We start from the raw sequence: 24,038 nt of genomic DNA, 5'->3' as shown, positions 1-24,038 counted from the left end.
CTTAGACTAAACCCTGCTCACTCACTGCTGTCTTACATTACCTACAATATAACTAGAGTAAGAAGCACAGTGCATTCCACAATGTACACAGGCCTTGTTTTTTATTCAAGATAATATATTTTGTGCAAACATTTTCCTGAATTCATGGTAAAAATTAATACAATACCTTTCCATCCAAAATTACTTAACCAGCTAGTATAAGAGTATAGAACAGCTCTGGCACTTATAGACAAATATATAAAATTATTTTTCAGAATTTTTAAGTTGGTGCTATATACTCAAATGTTCATAACTTCTTAGTGATAATTGTTACTTTTACATTTTATGTAAATATTGCTGAAGTGCCTATCCATGGACAGGTTCACAAAATGAAAAGAGTGGTCAAATGTCCTCCTACTCAAAAATCAGTTCAAAATCTGCTGCTGTTTTCTAATTCCACATTTACCTTTACTTGGTTAAAATGTTAAGAATGGTCTTCTGTCAGCCAAGTTCTTAATTTAAAATGATAAAGATACCTTCAAAACAATGCTGGAGCCATCTTCTGCTCATCAGCCTGGAGCTTATTGTGACATCATTCCAGCTCCACCTTTTATTTCTTAATTGGCAGTCCTGTGTGAGAGAGGGATATTACTTATCTCTTTATATGACAGCAGGGTCCAATTACCAAGATTTCAGGTACTGTGGCAAGAGCTTGCCTCAGTGGCTATTGTGTGAAATGAGGAGAATTAATCTTGGAATGGGTCTTGAGGTTAAAGACTGATTGGTGGTATAATACTGTTCAGTTTTTCTAACAACAGACACTCATTAGGCAAACTTGCGTTTTGTTCTGACTGCATTTCTTACTTCCAAAACTGTAGCTAACTTTACTAAGATAAATCACGTTTAAAAGATAAAGGATTACTTCTTACTCATATAAAACCTATAGTAGTTTTAAAAACATTTCTAATTATCTGACAGTATCCTCTGCAGTACATAGAATGTTCATTAAGTTCTATTTTGTTTTATCTTTATTATTTAGAGTTAATAAAGATTGTGAAATGGAAAGCCATGGTTGTGTAGCTAGGGATGAGTTAATTTATTTGCATAAATATAGCACAAATAATTATGTTTAATTATTCCCTTACATTTAGTTGCTTATTCTCACATATCGGCACTGTAATTTACACCTCCAGGGAGAGGTCTCTCTTGTCCTATCCATTGTTGAATGCTGTTGGTAGGTCACATTCACTTACTGCTAGTGACATTTCTTTAGTATAAAGCATTGATTAAATAAAGAAATAAACAGAAACAAATGTCCTTTCGTCTCAGGTCTACACAGACTCTCATGGCAGTACCTGTACTTTGAAAATCTAAAACTAATTGATACATAGTTTACGTATGGTTTAAGGTTTTAAGTTTTTAAAACATTTATCCTAATACAATTTTACAAATCAAAATGATAAAAGGCTTTCTAATAGCTGTTTTGTAATCATGAAAATTTTACTTATAAATTATAAACACAATTATACTTTTTCTTATGTAGATATACGTACATAGATCTTATGTAAATGATACAAATACACATACATTATATAGCAGACAAACATCCCCACTGCCCTGGTGACATTATTTAGGAACAGGTTTTTAGGATACTTCAAAGACAAATTTTGTTGGATGATTGAGCCAAACATGGCTTTGGATCAGATGTAAGTATAATTTGGTAACTAAGTGAATGACTATGAAAATATTTTATTTAATAAGTTGATTCATTGACTAGATGGTTTGATTGTTGCAACTAAATTATCTTAAATTCTGTAGGCATAAAATTTAATTTGTTTTCATAAACACATGAGGATAATATGTATAAATTTGGATATGTAATTATCTATCTGTCTAATATAAGTTATATATATGTATATATATTTCTTTATAGAATTTCAATCTAGAGTTATATAAAATTTAAGAAAAATTAATAAAATTCTGCACAACCTAGTAAGAAAACATGCTAACTTGTAGTCAGGGTTTTTTATTGCTTAGTAATTTTTAGATAAATGCATTCTCTTATTCCTGATAGCAAAATATGGATCTTTTTCTCTTTAAAAGATTTATTTAAATTTTATTCAGTTAAAAACTAATAAAAGATTAAATATACAATACTCAATGGATCTGGAAATAATTATACTGAACAAGGGGTGGGGGAGAAAGGCTTATGCTAGATGCTTTCTCTTATTGCATAAGATATTAGGTTTGGATTTTTAGATTTTTGTGTTTGACTTGGATATGGAGAGACAAGAGAATTAGGAAGAGGCCAAGGAGTGATCAGTAAAGAGGTATTATGAGAAATGGGAATGGAAGAACTTATGTGGCAAGAAAATAGAGGAGACATGGTGAGAGTAGAGAGGTTTAAGTGAGGACAGAAAGGAAGGACTGAGGGATGCAGTTGGCAGATAGACTTAAGATATATGGAAAGTCACATGGGATTCTTTTGTATGTTAATTGAAAATATAATTAAAAAGTGTTTGAAGTGTGATATCATGCATAAATAAGTAATGGCACCTCTTGAAGCAGTGGGCTATTAGATAAAATATCTGGTTGTTAGTCAGGGAACCTACACAGTCTCTACCAAAAATAAAGGTTGTTGCCAGTGCTTTGGGTTGCATACTAGAACTAGATTGAAAACAATAAACACCTTGGTTGCAGGACATAGAGGAGTTGCAACTAAGCTGGAAGGTTCCTTCCTGATAGCTAGCTTCCTGGAGAAAGTTAACTCCTATTTGTCTCCAGAACAAGATGTAGAACCCTCAGCTTCTTCTCCAGCACCATATCTGTGCAGATACTGCCATGCTTCTTCCCTTGATGATAATGGACTGGACCTCTGATCCTGTAAGCCAGTCCCAATTACATGTTGTCCTTTATAAGAGTTGCTTTGGTCATGGTGGGTATAATATCAACCTTTGATGTACAAATGTACCCATTGGTACAATAGAGGTTTGGCTGTAATGAAATTAATATGGTTTTCTGATTGAATTGAGGTCCATTCTATTGAGTTCATGCTGGTACTGTAAACTTCAACAAAACTGTTTTTGTTAAATTGTCATGTTGTCCAACTGCATTTGAAAATATTTATATTTGTAACAAATAAATTAGTGTTGCTCTTAATTCTGTCAGAAAAGCTTATCTTTGGTTTCCAGTAGTAGCACTGAATTTCATTCAACTGAGTTGTTTACCAAGGGAGTCTCATGGAAAACCTAAAACCAACCAGGCTATTACTGAGACAATGGGTTGCTTTTCACTAACTGACAGCTAAGCTCTATGGTGAAAGAAAATACCTGCACAACTCATGGAAGATGGAGAAGTTGAGCTGGTGCCTACATGAATGTGTACCCCCAATGTGACCTACCATCTGTCCTCCCTACAAAATATGTTAGAACAATGGTGGCACAGAACCTATGGAAATATCCATCATTATGATTTGAATTAAAGCCCACTCCATAAGTTGAAACACATATCCAACACAGCTTGGATGATCAAGAACCAGAAACTAGATAGAACAGAGAGACTTATGGTGAAACCAAACACTAATTCTCTAATCTTTCTCTCTCTCTCTCTCTCTCTCTCTCTCTCTCTCTCTCTCTCTCTCTCTCTCTCTCTCTCTGTCTTTCTCTCTCCCTTCCTCATTCTCTCTATATAATGCATATATAATATATAAAACTTTATATAAATATTAAGTATAAATATACATAATGCACTATATACAAATCATTATTATATAATAGTTATATTAATATTAAATATATTTAGTAAAATGACTGCTAATGATATGCTGCTATGACTGCTATATGCTTATTCCGTCATCATCAGAGAGGCTTTCTTCTGTAGCAGACAGAAACAGATGCAGTGACCCACTGGTACACATATATAGCAGAGTCTTAGAACACCAGGCTTAAATGTAATGTCTCTATCAAATTCCTCACCTTAGAGCTCAGGAAACCATGGAAGAAGAATTTCAAAGCCAGAGAGGGTGGAAGACACCAAGTGAACAAAGCTCTCTGAATCAATCAATTCAGCAAGGCTCATATGAACTCATAGAAAGTGAAGCACCAAGCAAGTGCCTGCACCAGATCCTCTATGTATATACCATAGCTTCAGGTTAGTGTTTTTATGGGACTCCTAAATATATAAAATAATGGTTCTTGTGATTTCTATTGGGGCCTTTTTCCTCTTTATGGATTGCCTAAATCAGCATGAGTGTGATTGTTTTGCTTTATCTTACTATATTTTATTTTGTCTTCTTTGGTTGTTGTCTCTTAGAAGACTGTTCTTTTCTAGATAGAGACATAAGGGGAATGGATGTGGAGAGGAAGGAAGGTGGCTAGGGACTCCTAGGAGCAAAGGGATGGAAACTGACAACAGGATATATATTCTATGATAAAAGAATCAATTTTGAAATAAAAAAGGAAAAGCTACTTTTTTGCAAAAGATAGTGGTTAACACAGCGTCAAACCTAGTCTGAGTACTTAAAATAACTGATTATGAGTGCTCATCCCTTAAGAAGAAATCCTTATGAACCCATCTAAGGCTATGAGGACACCAGCAGAGGAGGAGTAGATACAATGTAGGAGCTGAGCCAGGAAAGCGTTGAGTTGAAAACAGGCATTAAGCGTGGCTGCTGTTAGCATAAACTCACAGGAGAAGCTGCTATCAGGAAGATACTTGCACAAGAGTTTCTCAACAGCATTCTTTCTTAAAATGGGCCGGGGAGAATCCTAAACGCTCACTCCTCCCTAAGGAGCCACAGGAAACCAATAGTTGCTAGGAAAAAGAGGATCACATTAATTTTTGTAATAACTCAACTACATACCATATACTAGACCTTTAATTTTTAAACTAACTCTTATATTTTATGTCAATTTGCTTTGTCTGAAATGTACTATGCTTCAATTTTGTTTTATAGCATAATCACCTGTCAGCTTTTAAAGATTCACTGATTTGAATCTTCACTTTAGATGATTCTTGGATGATACTAATGAATTTCTTCCTCTGTACTCCACAGATTATTCTGACATATAATCATGTTTAAGAATGATTGATCTCAAATACATGACAGTTGGAAAAGTACTATTTTATAAAAATTTGTATTTTGGTTATTAGGTCATGCTCTTTTTAACTATTACAATTTATGCAAATATTTAAAAATGAAGATCTATTTGGAATAATTTGGAGGTGTAGCAGCCACTGAAACTATATTCTGTAGCTTTAATACTGGGCACATACATTATTATCACACTTTTATCAGTGTCCAGAGGCTTATCTACAAATTTTAATTTTAGAAGTCATGTTATATTGTCTGACAAGACTTCTACTCCTACAGGAGAACATGCAAGCTTGCTTGTACCCATGATGAATACCTCTTTCTGAGATACTGTTTTAGATAGATTGGATGCATGAATAGATTGACTTGTCATCCTCACTCTGAAAGGCAGATAGGATTACATCATAATATGAAAAGAGCCTGGGCATTTGCAGAAGTGGGTTTCAGTTATCCCAACCTGGTCAATAATGCCCCAGAGGCAGACACATAGCAATGGCTTCTTACAAAATCACCAGAAATTGAGGTTACACACAGTACACATCTATTTTAAAAGAGAAAGAAAACAGAACAAGACATAAATTTCCACTAACTTAATTAAAACAATAAATAAGGAACTTCTTCCTCAGAATGTGCTCTGACTTTTTTTAAGCAGGTTTGAACTAAATGATTTTTTTTTTGACCATCAGTGAACATACAATAGAAGCAGCAGGCAAATGTTCATGTTCAAGAACAAACCCCAACATCGGGAAACAAAACACTGACCTCTAATTCCTTTATTAAAATTAAAATTTATTTTTATTGTGTGTGCGAGAGGGCAGTGTGGGTATATGAGAGTATGCTTATGGGTCAGAGGGCAACTATTTTGGTGTAGGTTCCCTCCTTTCACTATGTATGTCCCAAAGATCAAATCCAGGTTGTCAGGCTTGGTGGCAGGTGCCTTTAAGGCTAGTGCACATCACTGGTTTCAAAGTAGCTTCTAAAGCTCTTTATTGCTTTATTAGAACATCTCAGTTGACCTTCTCTCAATGCAAAGCATTGGCTGTCAAAAAGTTGGACCCAATCATTCCTTTGGGTGACAGGCTTCAGTGAAGTAAAGGCAGTTGGCTCACTGCTGATGCTGTTACTTATTTGGAAAGGATGAACATCTTGTGCAAGGAGTAATGGCCTCAAATTGAGGACTCTCTATGCCTTTTCCATGTGTACCCACTGCCACCTTTTTCATTTTGCCAACTTGAATGGTGATTTAAAAAAATGTCCAGAAAATCCTCTCTAGTATCAGAATGCAAAGCTAACACTCATTCTGGTACTAACTAGCCAGCATGGTGCTCTCAGCTTCAGCACACTGTTTCCTCTTCGTTCTGAAAACAGCACAGTTGCTAGGCACATCACTGCTCTGCTTTTGGAAAGCACAACAAAAAAATGATTTTATGTCCAGGGATTTGATAAGACGATTGTGACAATAAAATGCTAACAAGCATGCTCAAGATTTTGGTTAGGAGAATGGATTTTTGAATTACAGTGAATTCAATTTTAGTCTTTGTATCTATTTGTATGGTTTTACTTTGGGCTGGATTGGTGGAATTTTCATTGACATTAAGGTAAATATAAAGGATTAATAAGCTTTTCTCATCTGACAGCCTTGGGAATTTGATTTAAGCACAAATACAACTTGTGAAGAAAATGCTTTCCAGTTCTCCTAAAAATAATTCGGCTTACTTTTCTTTCCCTGTATTCACCTTTTCCTCAAACTTAGGTTGCTTTGAGACAATGATGCATTAATACATCCAAAACAAATTTAAATACTGAGATGTTGAGATGTTCAGTAGATGTATCTATCTACCTATCTATCTATCTATCTATCTATCTATCTATCTATCTATCTATCTATTGTTATGCTTAAACCAATAAAGCTGATTTTGAACCACAATTATTGAAGTATTCAGGTATGTAGCTGAATGTGGTGTTCCTAGGAAGTATTATAAAATGAGTTTGGAACTAAAATTTTGGAAATCAAAATCAAAATACACACAGTACAATGCATCTTAAGATAGTACATAACAGAAGTAAAATATTAAATAATGATTACATGGACATGCGAAAAACAATAAGCGATATAATTTATAATGATTCCTAATGATATTCTGCTATACTCATAGATCAGGACTTTGTCCAGTCATCATCGCAGAAGCAGATGGGAGCTGATTTAGAGACTCATAGCCAGACAGTAGGCAGACAGATAGTCTAAACTGAAGGTCGCGATTGGGCCTGTCATCTCAGAGATTGGGGAACCCCAAAGAAATGCAACAGCACAGATTGTAGGACTCACAGGGAATGGAGGACACCAGGAGAACATGGTCCACTTAGTCAACTATCAGGACTCATATGGGTTCACAGAGGCTGCAGCTGCAAGCACAGGACCTGCATGACTCTGACCCAGGTCCTCTGAGTATATGGTATGGCTGTAGTTTGGTGTTTTGTGGGACTTCTATAAGTAGTATATTTTTGCCTGCTCTTGGGACTCTTTCTTTTTGAGGCTGGACTTTGCCTCGTCTAGCCTTGTTATGAAAGATTTTGTCTTGTTTTATTGAATCTTGTTTTGTTTTGTTTTGGCTATAATCTCTTGGAAACCTGCTTTTTTTCTGAGGAAGAAACTGAAGTGGAATGGGAACTATGGAAAAGAGGAGGAGAGGAAGAAAGGGCAAGAGTGAAGGAGAGGAAACCAATCAAGATGTATTATATAAGAGAAGAATTTACTTTTTAATAAAACAAACAGACAAGCAAACAAATAGAAATCACATACTTATTTGGGGGTGTCTAGGTTATTATATAAGATAATAACATAATGATGAAAAGAAAAAAATCAATGAAAGCTACTAGCAAAAATAACCATAAATTTTCATAGTGCCTCACAATTTAATTCAGTGTATTCAGTGCTATAAATCATTTGAGTTTTGTATATGTTGACATTTGACTATCTCTTCCTTGTAAGAGGAGGCTGTCCTGATTGGATATGAAGCATTATTAGCAAGTCTGTCTCTGCCACCTCATAGTAGTCTTGCTTGGGCAGAGCTTCTTTTTCTGCATCTCAGTTAAGATTTACATGACTTTACTCTCCTTTTTATAATGTCTTCATTTCTGAAAACAAATGACTTGTTTTAAGATGAAAATCTATTTTTCATGTATTGTTTTCTAATGTGTATTAATAATTATAAACTTTTACAATTTTTATAACAGTTTTTTAGCTCCTTACAGGAGCTGCATAACTAACATGTTCTGTCTTGGAGCTCTATTGCCTTTCTCATAAGAACCAGCTCTGCTGTAGAGTCAGGGAAGCAGCTGTAGAAAGATGTAGGTAATGAATGTGACTGAGTTCCAGTAAAATGTTATTTACAAACTTGAAGCAGCAGGGCAGATGCTGCCCTCCTTTCTGCAGGGACACAACCAGAGCAGAGAACACAAGATTTTAGAAGAGCTTTTAGGATAGAAGTCTAGATGAGGGACCAGTGCTGAAACTTACTGGTGAGACAGACTTTGGGCACTGCTACATAATTTTTTTTATATTGCCTGAAATGTGTGAAATTATTTATTTGTATCTAGAAGTCATAAAGATTGCCAGTTATATTTTCTGATAATATGAAATTACATTTTTCCAATGGAAATATTTATTTTCTAAATCAAATTAAAATATAAATAATTCAGAATTCATATTTAATTTCACATCCTTCTCAGGTACTTAATATCAATTATTTAAACGATTGTTTTCTCATGAATAAAAACTATGTCTTTTCAAAAACTTGCTTGTATTATTTGTATAAGCAATCATTTGTTTGCATTTTTCAGTTTTTGCTGATTATGTAGACATTATAATGAAGAAAACCTTATATTACAAACTTGTTCAGGATGGTATAATATAGTTTCAAGATTATGATAATTATTCAAAATATGTCTAATTATAGCCTTTAGTGTTGTTTTGTTTCACATTAAAGTGTATTACTTTACTGGAAATTTTAAATACGTTCATGGAGACAAGTAAGAAAAATGCATATAAATAATAGGAATTACATTGGGGAGGTTTTGTCTATAGGACAGTAATTACCATTGACAATCATTTTAAATAATTACCTTAAGATAATAATTCATAAAATGAACACAGGTGTTAAAAATCTGTGAATATCACATAGTGATTTCAAGTAAACCAATTTTTATGGATTTAATTTTTGCATAGCAAATTTTTCTCTTAATGCATTTTTCTAAACAATCATTATGTGTAAGTATATTTAATTTTTTATACTTTGCTCTCATTTCCCACATCTAATAGTAATTTTGCAGTAAATTTATAGCTAGAAAAAGGTTTTGTTTTGTTAGCATTATTATAATTATGTAAAAATAACTGTTTTTACCCTAAGGGAAATTTTTGATTATTAAAATTAAATGTCTGTAATGTATTTCGGATAATTATGTAATACAACAATAGATACATTTCCAATCAGAGTATACTTTCAAAAATGTAATTTCTACAATGCCACTAAATATCACTTTTAAAATCATTTGAATATTAGTCATACAAATTATTTTAAAATTAGTACTTAGTATTTGCTCTATTTTCACCAGAATTCCATCTCATTAAATTTCACAATGCATATTTATTATTGTTTATGATGTGTATTTATAGGATATCTGTCAACATTTATTTTAATGAATGATTTAATGACACATAAACACCATATACAACATTCCTTTGTATATATGTATGTATGTATGTTTATATGTATATATGTATATGTGTATATGTATATATAACTACATAGTTATATAAACATGCAACTATAAAAAGAGTTATTTGAGAAATTGAAAATATGCACATTGACAGTCAACAAGTAATCATTTATTAGATTAATATAGTAAAAATGGCTATCTTGATGAAAGCAATCTACAGATTCAATGCAATCCCCAACAAATATCTAACTCAATTCTTCATAGAGATAGAGAGAGCAATTTGCAAATTCATTTGAAATAACAAAAAACCCAGGAAAGCAAAAACTATTCTCAACAATAAAAGAACTTCTGGGGAAATCACTATCTCTGATGTCAAACTACTACAGAGCAATAGTGATAAAAACTGCACAGTATTGGTACAGATACAGGCATGAAGATCAATGGAATAGAATTGAAAACTCAAAAATAAAACCATACACCTATGGTGACTTTGATCTTTGACAAAGTAGCTAAAATCATCCAGTGGAAAAAGGACAGCATTTTCAACAAATGGTGCTGATTCAACTGGAGGACAGCATGTAGAAGAATGTAAAATGATACATTCTTATCTCCAAGTGGATAAAGGACCATCATATAAAACCAGATACACAAGAACTAATAGAAGAGAAGGTGGGAAAGAACCTCGAATACTTGGGCACAGGGGAAAAGTTCCTGAACAGAACACCAGGTTTATGCTCTAAGATCAAGAATTGACAAAAGGGACCTAATAAAATTCCAAAGCTTTTGTAAAGCAAAGGACACTTTCAATAAGACAAAACAGCAACCAACAGATTGGGAAAAGATCTTTACCAATCCTACATACAATAGAGGGCTAATATCCAATATATACAAAGAACTCAAGAAATTAGACTCTAGACGACCAAATAACCCTATTAAAAATGGGGTACAGAGCTAAACAAAGAAGTCTCAACTGAGGAATCTTGAATGGATGAGAAGCACCTAAAGAGATGCTCAACTTCCTTAGTTATCAGGAAAATGCAAATCAAAACAACCCTGAGATTCCACCTTACACCAGTCAGAATAGCTAAGATCATAAACTCACGTGATAGCAGATGCTGGTGAGGATGTGGAGAAAGAGAAATACTCTTTTATTGTTGTTGAGATTGCAAACTGATACAATAACTCTGGAAATCAGTCTGGTGGTTTCTCAGAAAATTGGACATAGTATTACCTGAAGATCCAGCTATACCACTCCTGGGCATATACCCAGAAGATGCTCCAACATATAATGAGAACATATGCTCCACTCTGTTCATAGCAGTCTTATTTATAATAGCCAGAAACTGGAAAGAACCCAGATATCCTTCAACATAGGAATGGATACAGAAAATATGGTACTCTTACTCAATGGAGTATTACTCAGCCATTAAAAACAGTGAATTCATGAAATTCTTAGGCCAATGGATGGAACTAGAAAATATCATCCTGAGTGAGGTAACCCAATCACAAAAGAATACACATGGTATGCACTCACTGATAAGTGGATATTAGCCCCCAAAGCTCACAATACCCAATATACAACTCACAGACCACATGAAGTTCATGAAGAAGGAAGACTAAAGTTTGGGTTCTTCGATCCTTCTTAGAAGGACTAGCAAAATACTCATGGGAGCAAATATGGAGACAAAGTGTGGGAGAGAAACTGAAGGAGGGGTCATCCAGAGACTGTTCCACCCATGTGCATTCACTAAAAGCAGAAGCTGATGTGGATGCCAGGAAGTTCATGCTGACAGGAGCCTGATATAGCTGTCTCCTTAGAGGTCTGCCAGTGTCTGACATATTCAGAGGTGGATGCTCACAGCTAACCATTGGACTGATCATGGGATTCCCAATGGAAGAGTGAGAGAGAAGACTGAAGGATCTGAAAGTTTTTGCGGTGCCATGGAGAGAGCAACAATACTAAGTAACTAGAGCTCCCAGGGTCTAAACCATCAGCCTTGGAGAACACAGGGAGGGACTCATGGCTCCAGCTCTATATGTAGGGGAGAATGGCCTTTTCAGGCATAGGTGGGAGAGGAGGTCCTTGGCCCAGTGAAGGCTGGATGCCCCAGTGTGGCAGAATTTGAGGGAGGGAGGTGGGAGTTGGTGTGTGGGTGGGGGCCCATCCTTATAGAAGCAGAAGGAGGGGGATGAGATAGGGGTTTTCTGGATGGGGAAAAATGGGGGAAAAGGATAACATCTAAAATGTAAATAAAATATCTAATAAAAATAAATAAAATAAAATAAAAATAAAATGGACAAAAGGAAGCCAAAGGGCCAAGAAAAATAAATAAATAAAATAAAGATCTAGGTTTTTGCATTATTTAAAAAAAGATTATTTCTTGCTTTATACTTTGTAGTTTATCATCTCTCTAAAATTTACTCTTTAGTGATGGCAAAATTTTTCTTCATTATTTTTGGTGTTATCCATATTTTTGTGGTTTATATTCAGTATAATTTATTACCTGACTATACACTTTATATTTAGCAAGGCAATAAAGTTGTCCAACTCAATGCAAATTTGGCCTCCACATCCATAATATTTCTGAAGGGCTGTTTTCAAAAATGAACATTTGAGTCTCAGTAGAATCAGAATTGTACAATAGGTTTGATAAGGCTCAATTGAAACTGAAGTCTTTCTTATTCATGATACATCTTTAAAAGTCTAAAGTATTGAAATCAGGACTCTTCTCTGACAAGTACATCAATATCTTTGCTACCTTGAGTGCTGCCATAAGAGTGTGTTCTACATGAACCCACAGGGCATTCTCAACTGTCTAGCTAGAGCTTTCCTAGTCTATGGGTTTTATTTTGTTTTGGTTTTTTGTTTGTTTGTTTTGTTTTTTCCATAACCAAATTCCTAATTTCCTTCTTTAGGTACATGTACTAAAAGGAGAAAAATCAGTGTAATCAAGTCTTTAAAGCCAAGTAGAACCCAGCTTTAGTTCTCACCGTCTTCTGTTTCCTCAACCCTCCTATTTCTCAGAATGTTTGCCCTGTGTCTTTCTTCCCTGTTTGGCTCTCTATTTTATTTGGGCTGTTTTGTTTGCTATCACATGAACACAGCTATTAAATTCTGCAACACAGTTATCTGCATTTGGATTTAGTTTTACTTTTTGGTTTACAACTTTAGCATATAAGACGCTCTAAATAGATTTTTACTAAGTGAATTGAAATATTTCAGAATGCAGGGACTCTTGAAACGTCACAAAATTCCTTAAAAAGGGAATAAGTTTAGTTCTATCATATATTCCTCATACTGTTTCAAATCATGCATCACAAAACTCACTTCTAATTTGCATTCTGTTTTTGAGTTGTTTTGATCATCTTAGACAATCCTGAACTCTGTGCTTTGGTCTGCTGGATTAGACTTTATTATTGTCTATTGTGTTTTGTCCTTTCTATGGAATGTTATATTGCTGTATTTTGAACTGTTTGAAATTCTTTCTTATTTTGCTATTATCTCTGTATTTTTTGGCTAATCTTATATGTTCTTATCATTAAATTATTATCCCAATAATAAAAATAAGTGATATTTAGTAAATTTTCTCTGGTTCAAATATATTAATCTGCCCTCATTAGCAGATTCAGCATTGTTGTCCTATCTGCTCTTTTTCTTATCACAAAGAGTGAAATGTTACATTAATTAGCATAATGGTGCTCAGACAGGTAATTGTGTTGGATTCAGGTTACAAGTGCAGGTTGCCATAATACTCTCGTAATACTAAATGTTATTGGCTGGTTTTCCAAATTTCTTCTGGGCAATAATCCAACTGTCTAAGCATATTCATTTACAATTCTTTACAGATAAATATAATTCAGCTTTGAAAAGTTGTATGTGATGACTGTGGCCAAAATTACAAACATCAGGAGCACCTTAGTTTTCTTAGTTTTTTAGACTTTTGTCTATAACTCTTCGTCTTCTTTTCTATTTCAGAAATGCCCTTGATAAGAATTTTCTTTGTTCCTTTTCTAAATATTTATTGATTCTTTTTCATTAACTAAGATATAATCATCATTTCCTTTAGTTTCTTCTCAATGATGCCAATGATTTATTTAGTGAAATATGAATTTAAATTAATTTGTAAAACCTTTATTTCTTCTCATTTGCCTACAGAATGTGCTTCCACCTTTAATGAATATATGAAAAATTTCAAATTTATCCTTTAAAATATGCCATGTAAATTTTTTCTTAAGATTAGTCCTGGCAAACTTGGATTGTTAGACCCAAAGTATCCCTGCAGTATCTACTCAAACTTCCATAAGCCTAAATGAATAGATAGGATGCCATAGCAGAGTTGGGATATTGTAGATCCAGGGCCAAATTATCTTGGCTTCTTGTATCATCTTAATATTTTCATATTTTCTAAACTTTTAGTTACCAAGTATCACAACCTTTAGAGCAGTGGCTCTTAACCACTGTGTGTTGTAACCCCTTTGTCAATCCTGTCTCAAAAATATATATACATTTTGATTTATAATGGTAACAAAATTATAGTGATGTAGCAATGAAAATAATGTGATATTTGGGGATCACCACAACATGAGGAACTGCATTAAAGGGTCGAAAACCTAAGAAGATTGAGAACCACTGCTTTAGAGTAAATTAATTTGTCAAACTACAAGTCTTCAGCAACTAAATCTAAGAGGATTGTCAGATAAGAGGTAAAACCTGTCAAGAGTTTTCCCCTCTTTGTTAGAGCTGACATACCTCTGACCGTACCATGGAAATGATTAATACCTGGATCCATTACTTTTAACTATAACTCTAAAAACATTCATCAAATCATATCTTTATTGAAAAATGTTAACTGTATAACCAACCTAAATCCATATTTTCAGGCCATGGCCATTCATCTCTGACTCAGATTTATCCTATATTGTGTTTCCAATTAGAGCTGTGCTTTGTACAGGTGAAATAAACAGGCCATGCTTTCTGGTTCCTCTGGGCTTCTGTTTATGTTGTTCATTCTATCTGAAATTTTATTTCCTTCTTTTCAACCCAGAGGACTTCACCTATCCTTCAAGGCATGGTTAAAATTACATCTTCCCTCTCAGATCCCTCTGGTACAAACTACAACTTTCCCATCATGGGAAGAACCCATTATTCTTTTTTTTTTTTTTTTACTCAAAAACTCTTTTTACACTCATCCATGCTAAGTTATAAATCTTATTACAATATATTTCATTTGTTTCTTTGTACTCCAAGGCAGTAGTGTGTGTTCCCTTGGCATTTAAAAAGCTTTCCAATAATCACATTTCTGGTTTAATTCTGAATATGAATTAAAGGGTCAGCATAGGGAATAAGACAAAATATGTTTCTTTTTCATATTGCAAATAAAAATATATAAGATCTTTATGTTTTCATGTTTTGCTTCATTATGCTATGGTTGCCAAGTTTCACAGATATGAGAATATTATCATAGTAAAATATATGAAATATATTTATAATGAAAGATGTAGGCTATTATGTAATTCTAGACATACTCTTGAGTGTACTTAACCACTTTTCATTAGTTGTGAAGGCTAACTAATTAGATGTTTAGCCCTATGTAATATGTACAAATAATTTCATTAAAATAATTTCATTATCATCATAAAATGTGTAGTCATCTGGACATTTATTCTGATCTATAATTTATTTTGCAAGCTGTACATGTGTCAGCTTATACTAATAATTGTCAGTAAGAGTATTTTCTTTACTTTTAACACTTTGTTACTAATCATTATTGTATTATGAAGTACACTCATGAGAGCAAGCTTGATGTATTTTAAAGAATAAAGACTTTGACATAAGGTGGACTCATCATCCATGTCTATTTTTACTTCTTACTTGAATATAGGTATACAATTAATCCTTTGTATTCTATATTCAATTTTGAGAACTTGCTTTGAGTATTAAATGTGATATCCATCTATCCATGAATGGTGTCACAACCCTGTATCCCAGCACTTGAGAAGCTTGGACAGAGGATTAGAAAATTAAGGCTAATTGAAGCTACATAGTGTGTTTCAGGCCAAATTAAGGTTCAGGAGAGTACTTCATGTGAACACCAGAGTAGTCCCAATGCCATGACCAAAGTACTTTCATATATCCACCGTTTTCCTGTACTCTTTCTGAAGTGGTTTTTAATATCCTGGATGCCATCATGAGTCCTATAATGCCATGGATTAGGGAAGGGAATCTTCAGTGTTTGATTGAATCATAACAGATGTGTCAGAAGATAAAGCTACAAGATAAATCTAGGAGAAACCCCATCTCACACATGGTTGATTTCTGTGTGCTGACTTTGAATCATGAGGATACTCTTGGCAACAGAACTGTCAGAGTTTGAATCACATTCCCCATATGCCTCACTGTTGACAAGAGATTGAACCTTGGAATGACATTTAATTTACTTTTTAAAAAGATCTATAGAATTTAGTGACTCCTGCTTACCTTTGATCCTCTGTATTGTGTTTTTTTAAAAGGCTTATATCCTTAAAACACAAGAACTTAAAGCACACCTCTATAGATCATTATATCTGATTTTATTTTGTAAAGAAAATAAATGTGTGTGAAGTGGTGTTTTTTCCCACAAGTCATAATTTTTAAAACTTTTAAATAGTGTATTTATTCTATAAAATAATAATGATCACTGAGATGTATTCATACATCATGAAATGACTAGTTTTTTTAAGTTGAAAAGCTTGTGATGTAGAATGTACTTATGGTACTTGAAGTTTATATTAATTGCCTATTAATATAAAGGCAGATAGACTTGCATATAATAACACACCCAAAAAAGAAAAATAATTTCTTATACTAGGCTATTACAATTACCATAATTAGAAACAAAGATGAGGGTAGACAGAAGAGGTGAGATAGCAGCTTTGAAATCTGATGATCTTGAGGAGAAAAGGGCAAATTAACAGTGTGCAATTAAAGTAATCTATATTTTGGGTTGCATCCAGGTGTGAACAGTCAACTGTCTCCCTCTAAGTTGGTATTTGAGAGACGAGTCCCTTACTGCTTCTTGTAGCCCCTTTTATAGGAAAGCTAAAGTGTTCGCAGAGGAGAGGGAGTTGGCTATAATTCATTGTTCTAATGCACATTGAAAGGGAAGGAACAAAGTTAAGGATGTACATCTTGTGAATGTGGCAAGCAGTTTACATCAAATCTAAAAAATGGTAACATATTTTTAATTAGAAATAGAAACCTTAACTTGTAAAGACTTAACACAGGACAACTAGGGATTTATTCTTTAAGAAGGATTTAACACAACACAAACAGGAATCTTTTATTTCTTTTTTTTTATTCTTTTTTTATTGAATATTTTATTTACATTTCAGATGCCATCCCCTTTCCCCATTCCTCTCCCCAGAAAACCCTTATCCCATGCCCCCTTTTCCTTTTTGCTTTTATACAGTTTTTAAAAATGTTAATAAAAGGCTTTATAAGTTTGGCAATGCTCAATCAGAAGTGTAACCCAATACCCAGCCTAGATATATCAAGTCTCTTTGACTGGTGGAGACACCTAAACATCTGCCCCCATATCCCCCCCTCCTTTCTCTCTCTCATCACCTAGCTTCTCCTCTCCTTCTTCTCCTTAACAGAAACATTAGATTGCACAGAAAAAACAGGGACTTCTGTTTGCTTTAATAAAATAATAATAAAAAAATAGAAACCTTAATGTAACAGTAACTTGTATTTACCAGATATAATTGTTGTCTCAAAGATTTACTGCTAAATAAACCCTGTTGAGAACCGAAGTAGCCCCACGTTGGGTGCCAAAAAATGTTGTGGCCCGAGCAAAATGTTGAGGCCACTGTATCCTGGCCCAAGCTGCCACTCAGGTCCGCCGGTCGGGGTTCAGCAAGAGAGAGAGTGAGGACGGACTCGAAGAATGGAGACCAGACAGAGTGTGATTCAATCCCGTTTATTCTTCAGTTTCTCTTCCTAGTCCAAGTCCTAAGTCTAGCTGTACTCTCTAAAGAGTCTCGCTAAAGAGTATATTTCCTCGAAGTGTCTGATTCTCTCATCTCCCTTCTGTCTGCCTCTCACCTTTATATGTCTCACTTTTAAGCCATGCCTTTTGGTCACACCTTTAATCATGCCCTTAGGTCTTGTCTCTAAATCTCATCTCTACACTTCTAAGTCACACTCTTAACTTACACACCTTTAATCTCACACACCTTTAATCTCACACACCCAAGGTATCTAAACCAAGATTATCGGAGTGTGCTCAGCTGTTGTAGGCTATTGTAATCCAAGTCTCATGTCAGGGTATATGGCTCAAGATGGCTGCAAAGTTGATAGCCGCTTTCTGCTAAAAGTCGGCCCCCAACAAAACCCTTTGTGGTTCTTTCTGAAATATGATTCGTTGGTTCATCTCAACCTTTTCGACCCAAACTCCTCTCTATTTTACTCACTCTACAGTGCTCTTCAGGAGCTTCTCTCTCCTGTGCTGTTCCCCTGAGAGTTAGCCATGTGCTATCTCTGAATCATTGTGTCAAATCATTTTCTGATTCATTACTTTGTCTTGTCTTCTATTAGATGTTAATTTCAAACATGGCTGCTCCCATCTAAAGCCTTTACCTTCATTGTTTCTGATTCGGTTGTATGTAATAGCCACAGGGATTAAAGGTATCATTTCAGATAGATCACTCAGACCTAAAAGGCTTTTGGATGTGATCCCTTGCCAGAGCAGTAATGTTGTTGGATTAAAATTTCTCTACATCTTAACCTGCATGGGGGTAATTTAGGACTTTACATAGGACAAACAGGAACTTTATCTTAACTGCAAACAGAACCCTTAATATGCGAGATATATTTTTCAGATTTTGGTCTCCAATTTACTTGAGATGTATACAGTGTCTCTTTTGGTCTCCCATTAACTTGGGTTTTGGTACACAATACTAATAATTAAGCCACTCCTTATGCTGATATTTTTTTAAAAATAAAATGGTTTTTTATTATTTTTATTTTTTATAGTCCAGTCTTGGCCCCGCCTCCTACAGTTTCTTTTTTTTCTTTTTTTTTTTATTAGATATTTTATTTACACTTCAGATGGCATCCCCTATCCCCATTCCCCCCCACCCCCCTTAGGAAACCCCTATGCCATCTTATGCTGATATTTTCAAATATTTCCTGTATATTTTGTTCTAGAAGTTTTCTAGTTTCGTACTATTTTTGTTGTTGATAGCACAAAGTTTTACAGAGAACAGAAAGAAACAATAGAAAGTGAGTAAGGTACAGGCAAATAGTGGGCTGAAGCAATGTGGTCCATGACTAGAGATTTTGTATTTAAGACTTTGTTCAATTTTGAGTAGACTATGTCTCATGACTTGTGCTAGGATTCCAGTTTTGTTATTGTATTCATGCATATATATTTATGTGTGTATGTGTATGTATATGTATATATTTATAAGTCAATTTATTTGAGAGGTCTTTCTCTGACATGTGATTTAGACTCTGTTAGAAGTCCAGTGACTATTAATGTGTAGGTTAATTTCTGAGTTCTGATTTTAGTTTTCTTCATGTGGTGGGATTTACATATGTTTTATCAACACTTCAGTGTTGAGATTGGATAATGTGATGTTTCCAGTTTTCCTTGCATTGCTCACAAATAACTGGGATATTTGGGTAGGGGATTATAAATTCAGAGTAATTTCATATGTTTTTCTCTCTCTGTGAAGAATATCACTGGTCTTTTTAAAGAAATTATTTTTGAGCATTTTGGACAGCAGAAACCTTTTGATGGTGTAATTCTTCCGCTTCATACACATGAAAGGCTTATTCATTTTGTCTGTCCTCTTCAATTTCTTTCATCTGTATTTTATAATTTTAGTTATAAAAGTTATTCCCTTCTTTGGTGAAAATTATTCATAGTCAAATAGACATTGCTAAAAGAATTATTTTCCAGATTTTCTTTTCAGTAAGTGTGGTATCAATTTAAATAAATGTTATTCCCTTTAATGTGTGTTTTGTACCCTGAAATACTTATTTTATTTACTTGTGTGTGTGAATATATGTGTGTGAGAGAGGACAGAAACACAGACACACACACACACACAGAGGGGAGGGAGCACCTTGAGTTTCATCCTTACTTTACAGAGTCTCTTGATTGCATCTTGGTATAGGTGCTGGATAGGTGCTCCATGAGTTGTCTTATGTCTGCTCTCATTTTACCATAAGAGTACTGAGATTCTAGGCATGCTACTATGCTCAGATTTACAAATATTTTAGGAATCTGTCAGGTCATCATGGTTGTAAGGAAGGCCATTTTATTTATCCATCCCGCTTGAACTAAATTTTCCATTCTAGTTCTGGCACTATTTTGTAGTGGTTTCACATGTTCCTAGGTATTATCTCATAATATGTAAGAATGGAGATAATAAGGCATCCAAGGAAGCTGTAGTTTATTCACTTTTTGTTGAAAAATCCTCTACAAAAAACAAAACAAAACAAAAACCCCTCAGTATTGGTGAAACTTCTTTTATTGGGCACCAGCTCAAATTCCTGATGTTCAATAACATAAACACATTGTATCTTCAGCAATACAGCTTACTCTCAGGTTATAGAAAGTAACCAGTATACTTGGTGTAGACTATGTTTATAGGGGTATCTACAGGACCTCTTTGGTCAATGACACAGCAAGATATAGCCTATTCAGCATATTTGAGGTTATCTTTAATGGCATAATGTGCTTAGTTGGGGCATTGTCTCCTTTGTCTCCTGCATTATATGGTACTCTATTTGAATTAAATACACATACACACACACACACACACACACAGAGAGAGAGAGAGAGAGAGAGAGAGAGAGAGAGAGAGAGAGAGAGAGATAGATTGATTCAGATTGGCCATGAGCAGGTGATGATTTGAGAAGATACCATAGGAAGAAGCATCTGAGGCAGAGAGAGTTAGAGCAATATTAAACTGCAAGTATATTGGGGCTGGGGCTATAAGGTAGCTTAGCAGGTTAAGGTAGATCATTTAACTGCACAAGTATTAAGATACAGCTTGAAATAAAAGCTTACTTTCTTTGTGATTATTGGAGAACTATCAAAAGTAAAGAAATACAACTACCTTTCTCTTAAACACTATCCGCAATGCCCCTGCCTTTCTCCTTTACATATTGTAGCCTGTAACTCAGGCAGAGACTCTATGATGGACAAGAGGCCATATTGATCACCAGGACTCAGGTATGCTGCACAGCCACAAACCTCCTCCACTCCTTCTATGTCCCTCCCTCAGTAACATTTTCCTCGTTGTTGAGGACCAGCAGTCAACTCAAATAGCAATTCACTGCTAAATCAGAGATCGAACAGGCCAGAAGAACTTCTGCTGCCCCTTCTCTCCCTGATTGACAAAAGACTATGCTTGTCTGGCCACAAGTCCAGACTCAAACATGGGTAGATGTCCACTGCTCAAGTACAGACCACACAGGCCAGAAGACAAGAGAAAAATCAGGAACAAAGGAGCAAAATGTTCATAAATCAAATATAAAGTCAGAAATTGGCACCTAAGCCTATAATCATCTCAAATCAAGATACTTAGATGCCAATCTAAGAACAAAATAAAAAAGTCGTGTGGAACCAGTTATCTTACTATAGCAAATGATATATGCATTTTCCAACACAGATAAATCTCAATCAATCAATCAAATAGAAGAAATAGAAACAACAACAAAAAAATAAATTTAAAAGTTCGTGACATATGATACCAGGAAATCTGGGACACTACATAAAAAACAAACCTAAGAATAATAGGTATAGAAGGCTAATCAAAACTCAAAGTCTCAGAAAATATTTTTAACAAGATCTTAAAAAATTTACATAACCCAAGTAAGAAAATACCTATACAGGTAAAATAAATAAATAGATAAATAAATAAATAAAAGCATATAGAACAGCAAAAAGGTTAGACCAGAATAAAAGTCCATTTGCCACATAATAATTAAAATACTAAGCATACAGAACAAATAAAGTTTATTAAAAGCTACAAGGGAAGAAGAAGTAATATAATGGTAGACCTGTTAGAATTACATCTGGCTTCTAATTGGAGACTCTAAAAACCAGAAGAGCTTTCACAGATACATTGAAGATTCCAGGAGACCACAGATGTCAGCATAATCATACTCAGCAAAAAATTCTATCACCATAGATAGAGAAAACAAGATCGTCCATAATATATTCAAATCCAATGTCTATCTACAAATCTAGGCTTACAAAAGATACTAGAAAAAAACCTTCCAACTCAAGAAGCTTAACTTCACTTATAAAAAATACAGGAAATTAATAATACCATACCAGCAAAGCTAAAAGAAGTATACTTTCTCTCTCTCTCTTTTTCTCTCTCTCTCTCTCTCTCTCGCTCTCTCTCGCTTTCTCTCTCTCTCTCTCTCTCTCACACACACACACACACACACACACACACACACACACACACAACATTACCACCACCACCACCAAAAACAACAAGGACAACACAATAAACAGAACTTAATAGTTATTGGTCATTGACAGTTCTCAATATCAGTGGACTCAATCTCCCAATAAAAAGACATGGACTAACAGAAAAAAAACCCACACTATCTTTTTTCTGTCTACAACAAACACACTTCAACATCAAAAATAGACATTACCTCAGAGTAAAGGTTGGAAATAGATTTTTTTAAGCAGTTACACCTAAGAAGCAAGATGGTATAACCATTCTAATATTTAACAAAATAGATTCTATATCAAAATTAATCAGAAGCAACAGGGAAAGAGACTTCATACTCAAAAAAAGGAATCATTCACCAACATGATTATTCAATTCTTAGCATCTATGTCTCAAATATGAGGGTGCTCATGCTTGTAAAAGAAACGTTACTAAAACTTAAATCACACATTGACAAGCACAAATTAGTGGGAGATATCAAAACTCTACTTTCACCAATGGATGTAATATACAGTCAAAAACTAGACAGAGAAATACTGGAGCTCACAGACATTGCAAACCAAATGTTCCTAGCAAATATCAATAGATCATTTTACCCAAACTCAAAATAATAGACATTTTCCTCAACATCTTATAGAACTTTCTCCAAAACTGACCATATACTCAGACAGAAAGCAGCTCTCAATAGATACCATGAAACTGGCATAACCATCTGCATCTTCCTAGACCACCACAAATTAAAGCTGAATTTTTATAAAACAAAGCAAAAAAAACCCCAAACCCCCCCCCCAAAAAAAAACAAACAGAAAGCCTACAAACTCATGGAAACTGAAAAAAAATCGCTGCTGAATGATTACTTGGTCAAGACAGAAATAAAAACAGAAACTAAAGACTTCCTATACTTCAATATAAATAAATATAAACAATACCTGAACTATGGGATGCAAGTGGGAAAGTTCATAGAACTTAGTGCCTACATTAGAGAGAGAGAGAGAGAGAATATCTCATACTGGCAACTTAGTAGTATACCTGATCACTCTAGAACAAAAAGAAGCAAGGGTAGAAAAGTAAAAAGCAGAAAATAATCAAATAAATAAAATAGAAACAAATAAAACAATGTAAAAATGAAACAAAAAGTTGGTTCTTTGAGAATATCTACAGGATAGACAAACCCTTATTCAAAGTAAATATAAAAGGGAAGGAGAATACTCAAATTAACAAGATCAGAAATAAAAAACAGGACATAATGACAGACACTGGGAAAATTCAAAGAATCATTAGGTTATAATAGGTTTTATAAATGTGCACCACACTAAATTCAAAAATATAAAAGAAATGGATAATTTTCTTAGTAGATATAAATTAGCACTTAAATGAAGACCAGGTAAGAAATATAAGTAGACCTGTCACCTTTAGTGAAATAGAAACAGTCATTTAAAATGTCCAAGCCAAACAAAGCTCAGGGATAGACAGTTTTAATAGAGAAATCTACCAGATTTTCAAGAAGAGTTAATGCGAATCTTTCTCAAATTATTCTTCAAAATAGAAACAGAAGGAACATGGCCCAGTTCATTTTATGAGGACACAGTCACCGTGATACTTAAGCCACAAAATGATTCAACAAAGAAAGAGAATTACAGCCCAAATTTCCTTAGGAGCATTGATGCAAAAATACTAAACAAAAATACTTACAAACAGAATCCAAGAATACATCAAAAACATTATCCACCATGATCAAGTAGGCTTCATCCTAGGGATGCAGATGATATGATAGTATATATAAGTG

This window comes from Arvicanthis niloticus, chromosome 4 (genome assembly GCF_011762505.2).
Source record: "Arvicanthis niloticus isolate mArvNil1 chromosome 4, mArvNil1.pat.X, whole genome shotgun sequence".
NCBI lineage: Eukaryota > Metazoa > Chordata > Mammalia > Rodentia > Muridae > Arvicanthis > Arvicanthis niloticus.
The sequence above is the reverse complement of the archived record's forward strand: the minus strand, read 5'-3'. Positions refer to the sequence as shown.